We start from the raw sequence: 14094 nt of genomic DNA on the forward strand, positions 1-14094 counted from the left end.
CCAACAACGTGGAAGGCGCAAAATAAAGACAGGCCCTTCCCAAAAGGCTACATTCTACAGCAAGGGGGCAGAGCACACCGGGAAGCCCAGAGAAAGGGGCCACTTTGTGCAGCTCATTTCTTAGGGCCTCATTGAAACAGCCAAGTATTATTATTAATTTGCACTACAATAGCATCTAGAGGCCCCAAGCTAGATTGGGGTCCCATTGTACTGGGTGCTGTAAGAGCACATGGCAACGAATGGCCCCCCGCTGTGAACAGCTTGCAGGCTAAACAGACAAGACACAGGACAGGAGGGATAAGAGACTTACCCAAGGTCCCCCAGAATGTCAGTGGCAGAGTCAATACTAGAACCCACCTCTCCAGAGTCCAAGTGCCATATCAACCAGGCCACTCTGCCTTCTCACCTGAGGGCAGATGAGCTGGCTCGTTAAGAAGGGGTTCCTTCCTCTAGGCAGCTGGTTTAAATCCAGCTTAATGTGGGACTAACCCAGAAGCCATTGTTATCCAATTGACCTTTCGAGGCTGGTGTGTGAGCCCTGCTTCTAGAGGGCAACACTGACCTCAAAAAGCCTCCATCTCCAACGGCACCTTGCTAGGAGTCTCAGCAGAGGCACGAGACTGAGCACCCCTCTAGGCACCGAAAGGCTGTCCCTACACAGCAGGGAAGGAGCTCTTCTGCTACCTACTGTCCATTACATCAGGCCCTCACAATGGGTTTGGCATTGTACGAGGGGCGTAAATAGAGCAACTTCACGACCTGCAGCAAAGTCGCGGCTGCTCCTGAGGCGCTCTTCACTCATGCCAAGAGGCAGTGTGGCCTAGTGGAAAGAGCACTAGATTGGGATTGAGGAAATCTGGGACCTGTTCCTGGCTCTGCCACTGGCCTCCTGAGTGACACTGGGCAAGTCACTTCAGCTTTCTTGTGCCTCAGTTTCCCCATCTGTAACACAACCAGATTGACCGATGAAAAGCACTATACATGAAGTTTCAGGCATGGTTTTAACACTGCTCCCTGCCTTTCTCACACCCATTTTTCTAGGAGCGTAAAGACATGAGGAGCGTACAGCTCCAGTCAGGCTCAGCTAGAGCTGGGTGACATCGGTTAGATGATTTTGTGGGGGGAGGCAAATAAATGTTGACTCGGTGACACCAAAGTGTTCCGTGACTTGGAGGCAGTTTCACCAGAAATGGCTTGGGTCAAAAACAAAACAAAAGTAAGAAATCCCCAAAAGTTTTATCTTATTGGTTCAAAATGACTCTGTTTTCATCGGTCTTCAAAGCTTATTACAAAACATACAAAACCAAAAAGCTTGAAATTAAAACAAAAACATTCAACCCAACACGACTTTTCCCAATTGTTAGGAACTGCCAGCAAACCAAGAGATCCATTATTCACCCAGCTCTAGCTGCAGCCTGTGCAACTGCACCAGATGGTCTCACAGCTGCAGCAGATCAAAACCGTGTTTCATAAAGGCCAGCGACAGCAAAGATGATGCACCAGGAGACCGCAGCACAAGAGAGTTCATCAGCAGTGCAACACAACCCCAGCTTGCAAGTCACTTGATAGCCAAAAGGGTTCCCACCCACCATAAGCCACACACGTCCTGGTTAGACCGTCTACTCCTGGGGAATTCTGCTTCACTGTGCAATGCAGAATTTTGCAGAAATTAACGCTGTGCTTGCAGAATTTCCTTTCCCCCACAGAAATGGGCTGCAATGATGCTAGCCGCCACTAGACTTGGCGAAGCCCAGCTTTCACATAACAGACACTGCTGGGGGGCGGAAGGGGGAGCTAGAGGTTTCCTAGCAGCTGCAGCACCCCCTGAGGGAAGGAGAGGGCATAGCAGGAAACTCCATGCAAGCCTGGGACCGAGCATCAGGCTGTTCCTCCCTCTGGATCCCTGGGCTCAGGGAGGGGATGGGGGTGAGGGAGACGGGTGTCTGGGCAAGGGGGGCCCCAACAGCTGGGCTCTTGGGGAGGAGGGCATGCAGTTATCTGGGCTGGGGGGGCCCCCATGGTTGGGCTCTGCGGGGTGGGGGGGCGGGCGGGCATGGGGGCGGAGGGAGAGAAGAGAGGTTGTGGGTGTCTGGCCCCCTGGCTGGACTCGGGGGAAGTGCAAATGAACAGAAACAAGGGTGTCATAGGGGTTTCTTTAACTGTCTACTTCTGGGGGAATCTGTGTATGTGTCTATTGTTAAAGACATACTTGCCTACAGCTACTTTGAAATCAACTATCAAAGTCATTGAAACTGGCGCGATTACAGTGTTATTTTGACCAAAAAATTGCAGAATTTTGCGGATTTTTAAAATATTGTGTAGAATTTTTATTTTTTTTGGTGCAGAATGCCCCCAGGAGTATACTGGATGCATGAACATGGGCACAACAGACATGCACAAGCCCCTGTGTACAATGCAACCCCCTCTACTACCATGCGACACTGCAGGACCTTCAAGACAAGCGAGGCTGAATCGCTATGGGTACGTCTACACTGCACACTAAGCTCCATCTGCAGGTCCGGGGGGCTTGTGGACTTGGTGTCTCCAAGCACACGCTGGAGCGTCCACACTGCATTGAAAACCTGGTTTTATAATTCCTGGACCCTGGTCTCACAGCCTTGCTAACGCATCCGTCTTGCACTTCAAACTTGGGTTTGTGGCTTGACCTGCATAATGACAGGGCTTGGACTGACACAGCAGGACATGGGCTCTGACCCACCCCTCGAGCAGGGTCCTAGGACCAGGCCTTGAGTGTGTTTGAGTCAAACTGATGGGTGTGTGGATGGAAGGGAGACTCAGGCTCAAAACCTGACTCACAGCCTGGGCTCAGTGTGCAGCGGAGACATACTCTATAAGATCAGGGATGACCGCATGACCCCCCAACTGAACCTGCCACAGGGCCTACCAACCTGCAAAGATCAGCATGAAATAAATGAGCCTGACTCCTTATTTACTTAGGATAAAAAAATAAATAAAATCAAAACCAGAACAAAAAAGCAGTGGGCCACAGGCTCCCTCATTCCTTTTCCTGCAGAAAATCCCCCTCCAGGGCTCCAACAGCTTCCAGGAGAGCTGTTTTTCATCCTTTTAAACGTCAGCAGCCCTCCATTTTCTAATGGAACCTGACACTAACGGAGAAAAATGGACACATTAATATGGAGTTCATTAGTAAATAGATTATCCGAGTATTTCAGGGTAGGGGAAGAAAACGCACGCGGAGCCCGACATAATTGCAGGAGCTTCTCTGGAGGGCCAGCGGCTGATTAAATATTTATGGATTTTAATGCACTGATCTGTTAAGTCCAGAAACAGTCCTTAAAAATAAAGGCCGAGATGCTGCCTTTGCAGAGAATTCTTCAGCAGCTGCACAGGTGCGGCAGATTTCAGTGAGTGAGGCAGGAACAGCTCGCCAACAGGAAGCGGCGAAGACAGGAGTTTCCCAGTCACCTCTTCTTGCAGGGAACATGGAAAAACTCCAACGGGCAGAGTCAAGTCAGGGGCAGAAATGGGCACTGTGAATCCTGGAACAGATTTAACATGGGCACTTTCCAGTTACATTTCCCATGTGAGGAATTTACTTTTGGGTGGCATTTTTATGGGGGGGAATTAAATGCCATTGTTTGATGAGACATAAACCCCCTCCCCCCAACCCCGGTATTTCACACCAGCAACAAAAGTCTCTGCAACACCCGCAAATGGCATGTTCTTGCTGTTGTAACATTCTGCCTTCATCTCTCTCTGCCACAGCATTTATCTGCTAGCTTTTGCCAAGTTAGGTCTTTGATTAAAAAAATCTTTGCCTCTGAGATCTGACAAAGAGGCCCGACTTCCAGAAGGTGGGTGTTCAGCCTTTCTAGAAAATCTTTAAATTATCTCCAGTTCAGCATCCAAAAATAGAGGTGCCCAAAAATCGTTAGCCACTTTTGAAACCACAGGCCCCTGTAAGGTGCTGAACACATTAAATGTGTCATTCCTGTAAAAATATACTATTGAGATAAAAGCTGTTTGGCAAACGGCATTCTCCTTCTGCAAGAAATTTTGAGGTTGCTTTACACTCCAAACTGGAATAAAAAGTCAAAAATATACATTTCCCCCCCACACACACACAATGGATCATTGCCAGAAGGTTTTTAATCAGAAATGTCTCCATGATTTGATATTTTGAAATGAAAAGGACATTTGTCTCAATTCTCCCAACTGGAAAGCCAAAAAGCTGAGTGTGAGAGAGAGTGTGTGAGTGCGAGAGAGAGATTTTCCCATGGAAAATTTCCTATTTCAGTGAAACCGTGTCTCCAAATGGGAAAATGTCTATGCAAAATGAAAAGAAAAAATGCAACCATGCCTAGCTGTGATTTACCAAGCACTCATGGGAATTAAGATACGTCCATTAGTCCATTAAACTTCTTGGAAAATTCAGTATGGCTAATTCTTTTGATTTTACTACGAGTCTCTCAATCAAGAGCATTTCAGCTCTCATTTAAAACAAAGTTCCAAGCCCACGAGTGCAGAGAAAAGCTTGAAAACATGAGCTGAGTACCATCTAGAAGCTCAAAAACCAAATTACATAGAGATAATTTGTGTTCTTTGTAACTTGTGATTTCTGAGCGCTTGGTGTTGGCAATACTGAAAACCTCAACCATATACTGTATTTTTTAAAGGAAGAGAACAGGAGAGAAGGCATATGGGAGTGAAGTCACCACCTTCACACAAACGCACAGTCCCACTGAAATCAAAGGGATTTGCAAGCGCAGGTGAGTGACACCAGCTTCCTGCGGAGGAGCCTTTCAAAGGGAGAAGTTTTATTCACAGCTCAGCAGCACAGCTGCCAAAACATTTCTGAATGAAAGAGAAGGAGCACCCAAGACAGCAGCTCTTCATTTGATCAGCAGCAGAAGCAGCTCCTCTCTAAACAGCCCCAATGCAATCGGCAGAAAGACCATGCAATGCTCAAAAGAGGCTTCTTGTATTCCAAAACAGCACTGACAACTCTTTAAAAGTCTGAGCAAATGCGCCTTGATTTTGGGCTTTCGTTGCCACGTTTATTAGTAACATGGAAAAAGGGGAGAAGAAATACACAAGGGGGGGGGGGGAGGCACACAAAAAAAAACCCCACACATTTTATTCCCAAATCCTCTGAATGTGACTCACTTTGTTCTATTGTGACAAACTGAAAATGCCTCTGAGGAGTTCATTTCACGTCTCATCCATTCTCTGAATAATGGGAAAATCCCTCTTTGTTTCTCTAAGATATCAGCACACACTGTGCACCACATATACTCAATTCCATTAGACATAATGGAACGAGATTGTCCCAGAAGTTGTTTTCAATTGCTTGAGTGCATCCTTCATTTAGGGAAACAAGAATATATGAGCTTTTCTACCCAAGGTGACGTGCGGACGCAAGCTTTAAGTGGTAGCGAGGACTATTTGTTTGCTGGCTGGGGTTTGGAGTGGGAAGAAGGTTGGTTGGGGCTGTCCTCTATTCAGGATGTGCATGAAGGACTCAGGAAGTTTGTTAATGAGCAAGAGGCATGGCCTCTGCACCAGCCCCCAGTGAAAGGTCTGGGAAGCAAGAGCTGCCGTGACTTGCTCATCTCCGCAGCATGCCATGCATGAAGTGGGAGGTCATGCTGTCACTGGGTGTAGGTCCTCCTGCTGCATTTCAAGCCTGGAGGCTTCTATTAGGCATCTAAGCCTTAAGAAATCAGAATGTTTGCACCGCGACGCTGAGCAAGGAAGATGCAAAGCTGCAGTAGGTGATGTGGCTGTGCACTTGCCAGCCCACTGATCCACTTTCCCCAAGATCGCCATAGTCTCCCAGTGTAGATATGCCATTACACGCCATATAATCACTAAATTACAGTCAGGGAATCAAGTCGTGTGTGAAGAGACCCTAATGCAGAACAAAAACCCTGTTTATGTGCCATGGACAATGTTCCCTCAGGGAATTTAAGTGACCCAGTAGCCAATGACTTGCCTCCACCCCTGGGTATGAACAGAAAGTTTGGAAGCCTGGGAACAAATCAGCCTGAGTAGAGTACAAAGGCTATTCTCAATAACAAGGCACCAGCCCCTTGCCATAATTCTGCAAGTAAGTTTGAAGAAGGGGAGAGGGGACAGGTTAGGCAGCTGGGGTCAGAATCCCCAAGTAACATTTCAGGCAAGAGCGTAGCCCTCTGCTGTCTTCTTAGCCAGCAAACCGCGTTTTCTACTACTCACCACCTTGAGATATTTTATCATGTCAACACACGGTGTCACAACACAGTGTCATACACCCCCGGGCTCCTATTCAGCAAAGCACATGCTTAAAGTTGTTACTGACCAGAGACGGACTTCAAATATGCTATTATAACTCGGCTCAGACACTTAAGTGTGTTGCTGAAACAGGACCAAAGCTCACAGATCAAGAGAGAAACCCCCCAACCCCTCAATTGTCACTGCAGGACGACGGCAAAAGTCATGCTAAAGTGGACTGAGGTGGGCAGGGAGAGACGCAAGTCAAAAAGAAGAGGAAATGGGCCAAGAGCCTCTAGATAAAGCCAGGTCTATATAGCAGGGGTGGCCAAACCACGGCTCATGAGCCGCATGTGGCTCTTTATAGTTCATGTGCAGCTCGCAGAGTCCCTGGACGCTCCCCCTTTCTCTGCCTACCAGACTTAGCCGGGGGTGGTGGGTCTCGGGGCTTCTGCCCCACTCCTGCTGAAGCCCTGATTCCCGAGACCCCCGCCATAGGGCGGGAGCCCCGAGCCTCGGCAGGCACTCCCAGTTCTGGAGCTTCTGAAGATTACCGTACGGGGCTCGGGGCGGGGGGGTGGGGTCAATAAGTCTGGCTCCCCCCTCACCGCTATATAAACGGCAACAAAAGAGAATTAGCAGCAGTAGTCTGCCCCCTCCAGTGCTGCATCGCTGGGAACTGTCCAGCAACCCACCCTCCAGAAGCGCGGCCTGGCTGAATCCCAGACATACCAGTGACACCAAGGACACAACGTCGCTTCCTTCCCATGCCTGCGCGATGGGGGCAGGAGCTCCCCCCCGTCCCAAAGAATCAGCGTGTGCTCCGAACACACAGGCCCTGACTTGGGAGATGGGTCCCAGAACGGAGAGCGCCTTGGGGTCTGGGTTTGTATGACATCTAGCACGGCAGACAAACAAAAACACCCCAGCGCCGACTCCCCACTGTCCGTGCATTAGATTGCTCCTCTCAGACCTGTCCTAGCCTCCAGATCAATGAGCTCAGGGGCATTCTGAATCATACTTTTCCCCCCAGAGTTGACATCAGGCTCTCCTTCCACAGCTTCTCTTGGCTGGCTTTCAGCTGCAATAGGTTTTATTATTATGCCTTGCTGCCCTAATTTTCTCCACAGTAAATTTTCCACTGACAAGTTGGCATGGCGGTTAAGTTAGCTGGCTTCAAGCAGGCAGGAGGTTAATCTTGGGTATTCCAAACCATTTTGGGAGTGTACATTGTTTGGAAGGTGGGGGGCATCTCCCTATTATCCTCAGGCAGGTAAGCCTCTTCTTTACTGGTGAAGTCACATGACGGGAACCCAAAGAGATAGCCTTTGAATGGTCTGCAACTGTGAGGTTCATTCTGTTGCAAGAAATGAAAGACTAAACAAGTAATTAATTGGCGGGGTTCAAACCCCCTAAACCCTCCCTTTCTGAGGACTTTACAAAGTTACTTCTGGGGCTGGCTTCATGTATTTCTGTATGCTCCCCTGCCACCACAGTGGACATGGTCCTTACCTCTGCTCTTCCAATCCCAGCTAAGAAGTGACATGCTTTGAGGGGCAGTGCATCTCCTCATGCCTCAGTGAGCCTCTCCGGGCCCGAAGCAGGAAGAAACAGGCCCAGCATTCAGAAGCGAGCCCTCCTGCAGAGGGCCAGTCAGGAAATGCTTTTTTGTGCCCAGGAAAAAAGTTTCCACTAAGTTTGATCCCTGATTTGGGCTTTCAATAAAAGCCCCAAGAAGCTTTCGTCGAAATTAATCAATCATTTCCCTATTGATGAAAAAGGGGTTTTTTTGGTCAGGAAAAAATGGAATGAAAAATGTCACACAGCTCCACTGATGGGTATGGTGCTGGAGAACATCTGGCGGAATGCTCCCCCCACCCTGATCTGTGGCCCCACCCAGCCCCTGTGCTTCTAGCAGCCTGATCTTCCCCATTCAGCCAAACGAGCCTGGAGACACGGTCATTGGCTGCCTGTGCTAAGGGGTATAAGAGCAGCTGCCAACTCTGATGAAGAGGAAGGGTCATGCTAGGATCCAGCCTGATCTCTAGTCTACCCATCTCTATCCAAGGAAAAGCAGGAGGGATGGGGGCTGGTAGGGGGAAATCAAGCTCCTCCTAGCCCCAGGTGCTAGGAGTCATGTTTACAGGGTACACTGAGTGGAGTCAGGGTGTACTGCCCCATGTTACATGAGAGGGCAGCAGAGGGGGGCTGGAAAGAGAAGAATTGTGTCCAAAGGTGCAGGAAAATGGGAAGAAGAAAAGGAAGGAAGATGGCTGGGGCAATACAATGGCACCAATGGGTGATAGAATCAAGGTCTGGAGGGAGAGACTGAAAGTTCACGAAGGGAGAGAATACAATGGGAGCGAAGGAGCAAGGAAGAGCAAAGGGAAGGAAAGGAAATGACAAGATACGACAGAGCAGAAGGAAAGAGTAGAAGGTAAAAGGCCTAAGAACAGCCACACCGGGTCAGACCAAAAGTCCATCGAGCCCAGTGTCCTGTCTGCCGACAGTGGCCACTGCCAGATGCTTCAAACAAGCGAAAGACATGAGCTAGAGCAGCAGAGAACGCGAAGCTGGGGAGCATTCAAATACCAAGTGTTGTCATAACGTGAGCACACAGGCACAGCATTTGAGTGTGTAAGTTCCTTGGTTCTGGTGGATTTCATCTGACTCCAGATGCTGCTAGACCAACATTGCCAGGGTCGAATCGTCCCTACAGCTTGGATGCTTCTGAACCACCTTTAAAACAAACACACACATGCTCCCTTTGGCATACACCAAAGAGCAGCAGGACAGTGTTAACTTTCTGTTTAATGCCCAAGAGAGGATCCCCCAGAGTCATTCATTAATGATCTGAACGATGGGATGAATTGCACCCTCAGCAAGTTCATGGAGGATGCTAAGCCGGGAGGAGAGGTAGATACACTGGAGGGTAGGGATAGGGTCCAGAGTGACCTAGACAAATCGGAGGATTGGGCCAAAAGAAATCTGAGGAGGTTGAACAAGGACAAGTGCAGAGTCCTGCACTTAGGAGAGAAGAATCCCACGCACTGCTACGGGCCGGGGACCGACTGGTTAAGCGGCAGTTCTGCAGAAAAGGACCTGGGGATTACAGTGGAAGAGAAGCTGGATATGAGTCAACAGTGTGCCCTTGTTGACAAGAAGGCTAACAGCATATTGAGCTGCATTAGTAGGAGCACTGCCAGCAGATCGAGGGAAGTGATTATTCCCCTCTGTTCGGCATTGGTGAGGCCTCATCTGGAGTACTGTGTCCAGTTTTGAGCCCCCCACTACAGAAAGATGTGGACAAATTGGAGAGAGTCCAGCGAAGGGCAATGAAAATGATTAGGGGATTGGAGCACATAATTTATGAAGAGAGGCTGAGAGAACTGGACTTATTTAGTCTGCAGAAAAGAAGAGCGAGGGGAGATTTGATAGCAGCTTCCAACTACCCTAAAGGGGGTTCCAAAGAGGATGGAGCTCGGCTGTTCTCAGTGGTGGCAGATGACAGAACAAGGAGCCATGGTCTCAAGTTGCAGTGGGGAGGTCTAGGTTGGATATTAGGAAACCCTATTTCACTAGGAGGGTGGTGAAGCACTGGAGTGGGTTACCTAGGAAGGTGGTGGAATCTCCATCCATAGAGGTTTTTAAGGCCCAGCTCGACAAAGCCTTAGCTGGGATGATTTAGTTGGGATTGGACTAGATGACCTCCTGAGGTCTCTTCCATCCTAATCTTCTAGGATTCTTTTATGATTCTATGAGTCCCCCCGACAGAGGATACACCCTCCCCTTGCAAAGGCTCCTTCCTCGTGCTAGCTGATCAAAAAGAAGGCACAACCCCATGTTACTTTCCAGGGCTTCTTTAACAGCTCCAAAAGCTAAAATGAAAAAGCAGCACCAGACCCTGAGCTCTCCCATCAGCACCAGCAAAGACGGAAGGGGCAGGAAGTTATAGGAAGCAGACAGACAATCTATTTAAATTCAAGAACTTATTGAACAATTTGACAGAAGGGGCAGCAATGTTTCTTTCAAACCAGTTGTTTGGGAGGGTATTCCTGGCTCAAGGGATTTGACAGCAAGTGGTTAAGAAAGGAGTCTACAGACCACACTGAGATGTGCCTGTCTAAGCCCTCTCCTTGTTTGTGCAGGGTTCTCTGCAGTGCTTGGGGACATGGTAATTTTGTAGGTCTCAACGTCAAGCCGTGGGATGTCAGCCGCTTCTTTTGGAAGGGGATGGGGATTGGGGTGGTGGGTCTGAGAGTATGGCTGGTCTAATCCAATTCTTCACCAATAGCCTTCTGAACCAGCTGGTGCCAGAAGCCTGAACACCTGGCCTGTTCAGGGTCAAGCCATAGATCCCGCCTAGTTCATCAATGCCAGCACGTCACACTTATTTGCAAGCCCACCATAAACTGCATTTGTAAGGTGCGTTCAGGCTCCCAACCAGGGACAGCCTAGCAGGCTGGGGCAGCAAGGGGATGCCTGCCAGCAAGGGCTCTGGTGGTCCCAGGCTAGGGAGGGAGGAAAGCATCCTTCTGCAGCTGCCTGCAGAACACAATTCCAAGGGAAAGAATGGCCTGTGATTACAATTTGAAGGGATTCTACATGCTGAAAAGGAACTGATTCGATTGTGCCACAACTTCAGAGTCTGTCAGCAATCAAGGCATGCTCCCCACTCCAATCACCCGAGGCAGAGAGCGAGGGAGAAGGCAAAATATAGCCTGGGTGATGGCAAGTTACAGCAAAGAAGCTCATTCTTCAAGAGTAATTTACTATTAGGATCAGCAGCCACTTGTGAGGAGAGGGAAGGGAGAAAGGCAGTGTCTTTCCAGAATGCTGTAGCAAGAACAAAAAGCCAGAAAGACAGACCTCACCCAGGAAAGCGGAGTTCATGCCTTTGAGTTGGGGGGGATGGGGAGGGAGAAGGAAGCACTTGATTCGTGAGCATCTGGATTTCTGAGGTTCATTTTGTCACTGGCTCCCCCCGGCAGTGTCAGGAACGAGGACTTGCAACTGCACCAGCCCAGCCTCCCGGCAGCCTCTGAGCACAGCTGAGCCCCAGCCGGGCCACCTGACTGACTGGCCGAAGAAGTCAGCAAGCTTGCTTTTCAGCCCAGCAGCAGAAACACCTGATCTCTGGCTGCTCGATGCACGTGTCTGCAGCTGTGAACTCTCCTCCATCCTGCCTTCTTCCCAGCCTTGCTCCTGTGCTGCCCACTCCTATCCCAGCCCCTCTCCCGCTTTGTTCCTGGCTCAAACTCGGACCATGGTCCCTGACTCTGGTCCAACCCGAGGCCTGACCGCCCATGTCCTAGTTCACTTGGGCAGTAGGCAGCATACTGAACCTCAGCCCAGCGCTCCTCACTCAGCACCCTGCTCCCCCAGCCCAGGGTCTGTTCTTTTAATTGCAGCCAGGCTGCTGCGCTCTGAGGCTTGTGCCGCATCACGCTAGCCCCCACCTTCACTAGAAGGGGAGAGATCACAGCCAGCCACTCAGATCAGATCCATGTCCCAGGAGCTCTTCCCCAGCCTTCTGGGACAGACAGTCAGTGCAGACGATCCAGGTGAAATTCTGGCCTCCCAGGAGCTTTGCCATTGATTTCAGTGGGGGCAGGATTTCACCTTCTGTCTCAGTTTTGCAACTTAAGCTGAAGGATACTGGCCCCCCCTTAACCAGAGACTTCAAGAAGAGCCAGCAGTTATTCAAGTTCCGCCTTAGATCCATGGTCTGTGTAATATAGTGATAACTGTGGGCACTTTAACAACACAGCCACGCCCAGGACAGAACCACCAGGGCAGGTTCACGTACACCCCAGCACTAACAGGGGAGTACAAAGACCTACCAGTAAGCACACCCAGGTGGGAGGGCTATGGAACAGGTTAAGCAGAGCTGCCATCCACTAACCAAACACAAACATGTGCAACCTAAACCCATCTGAGCGCCGGCCTGGCTCAGAGGCCCCCAGATTTTCAGCAGCATTAGCAGGGCTTGGAGTGCACCTGGTTGTTTGCACCCAATTTACACAGCTGGAAACTAAACCCTGGAAGATTTGGACTCCTGGGTCAGTAAAGGAGTTTAATTTATTTTAAGGAGAAAAGCACAGTGCCAGAACTTTGAGTGATTTGCTTTGCCACAAGCTACATTCAGCCACTAATCACAAAACTGAGCCACCAGCGTGTTCAGAGCAGAGAGACGAAGCGTGCAAATTATTTCATAATTTATGGAGAAACGCTGCATGAAAGTGACTTTTACAGCATCTGCTCTCCTGCAGCAGCAGTGGCTTCCAGCACTCTGTAGGAGGAGGAGTGGAGAAGACGATGGCTTAGCTGTCTAAGCAATGGGCAGGAAGTACTTTCGACTCCCGAGAAACCACCAGGGATGATTCAAATCCACCTTTTCTGGAAAGGGTTTCAGGTAGATTGCTCAGTATGGTTTTTACAAGCGAGACCTTAAAATAACCAACACCTCCAGGCTGTCTGCTCTGAGGGGGCAGGAAAGATCCCCTGGCACTTTCCATACAAGGGTCCTTGATGATGCCCTCCCTCTATAACCTCCCTCTTGTGCAACACTATGCACATGCTGTCACCCAGAAGTGGCTGCATTTCAGGTCTGCTGGAGTTCTTTTGTTTGCAAAGCACTTCAAGGGAATCCTACATGAAAAGGCACCCGATACATAGAAAACATCGCATTGTGTATCTATTTTCTCATACACGCACAGGCAGGACTGAGGCAGCAGCAGTGACAGATCTTCCAAAGAGTCCAGCAAGAGACTGCTGAATTGGAATTCATTTGCAAATTGGATACAATTAAGTTAGGCTTGAATAGAGACTGGGAGTTGCTAAGTCATTATGCAAGGTAACCTATTTCCCCTTGTTTTTTCCTATCCACCCCTTCTGCCGTGCCCCCCCCCCCCCCGGTTCCTCAGACTTTCTTGTTAAACCCTGGATTTGTGCTGGAAATGGCCCACCTTGATCATCATACACAGTGTAAGGAGAGTGATCATTTTAGATAAGCTATTACCAGCAGGAGAGTGGGGGGGGGGGGGGAGAAAACCTTTTGAAGTGATAAACACCCATTTTTTCATGGTCTGTGTGTATAAAAACATCCTCACTGCATTTTCCACTTTTATGCATCAGATGAAGTGAGCTGTAGCTCACGAAAGCTTATGCTCAAATAAATTGGTTAGTCTCTAAGGTGCCACAAGTCCTCCTTTTCTTTTTACTCTGACAGAGAGAGGCAGAGAAACACTTAAGTTTCCTGCTCTAAGTGGGTTCCCATCCAAAGCCCAGTCTCTGCACTAGGCAGGCAGGTCTGGCTCTCAATCAGGCAGAATGTTCATTAACGCAAGGGAAAGTCAGCAAGATCCCCAACAGAATAACGCAGCTGACATTGTTTAGAGTCCTGAGCAGGAACAGCAGCAGACGGCTTGGCCGACGTCGGCAGCATGGACCTTGCAGCAGGCCGGCTCTGCCCTTGTCAGCCAGCATCAGCGCAGTTAACTAAAAGGACAGGGGACATTTGGAGCACAGGAGGAGGCAGGAAATTCTATCCCTGCTCCAAGAAAGCCTCACTTACAGAATCCAGCGGAAATCCACAAGAACTCACGCAGCACAATCCCCACTGCAGGATGCCCATTTCACAGCCAGTCCACACACGCACAGGCCAGCTCCCAGCCTTTGTAACAAAGTTATTCAGCTGAATCGGCTTACACGGACATGCACCCTATGGTCCGATTCCCTGACAGCTAACAGGGGTACTGTTCTTGGGAGAAGCCCAGGTATTTAGTCTCACCAGACTGCACCTGGCTGTCCAGCCTTATTCAACAAGGAACACTTCACAGACAACCCCTTAAACGCTTC

At 49.4% G+C, this 14094-nt stretch overlaps 1 protein-coding gene across 1 annotated transcript in view; it reads right to left on the minus strand.

Moving 5' to 3' along the window:
• Nucleotides 1-14094, minus strand: part of ASTN2 (astrotactin 2) — a 602317-nt gene that overhangs the window by 552938 nt on the left and 35285 nt on the right. The window lies entirely within an intron of this gene.

This window comes from Lepidochelys kempii, chromosome 16 (assembly GCF_965140285.1).
Source record: "Lepidochelys kempii isolate rLepKem1 chromosome 16, rLepKem1.hap1, whole genome shotgun sequence".
NCBI classification, from domain to species: Eukaryota; Metazoa; Chordata; order Testudines; family Cheloniidae; genus Lepidochelys; species Lepidochelys kempii.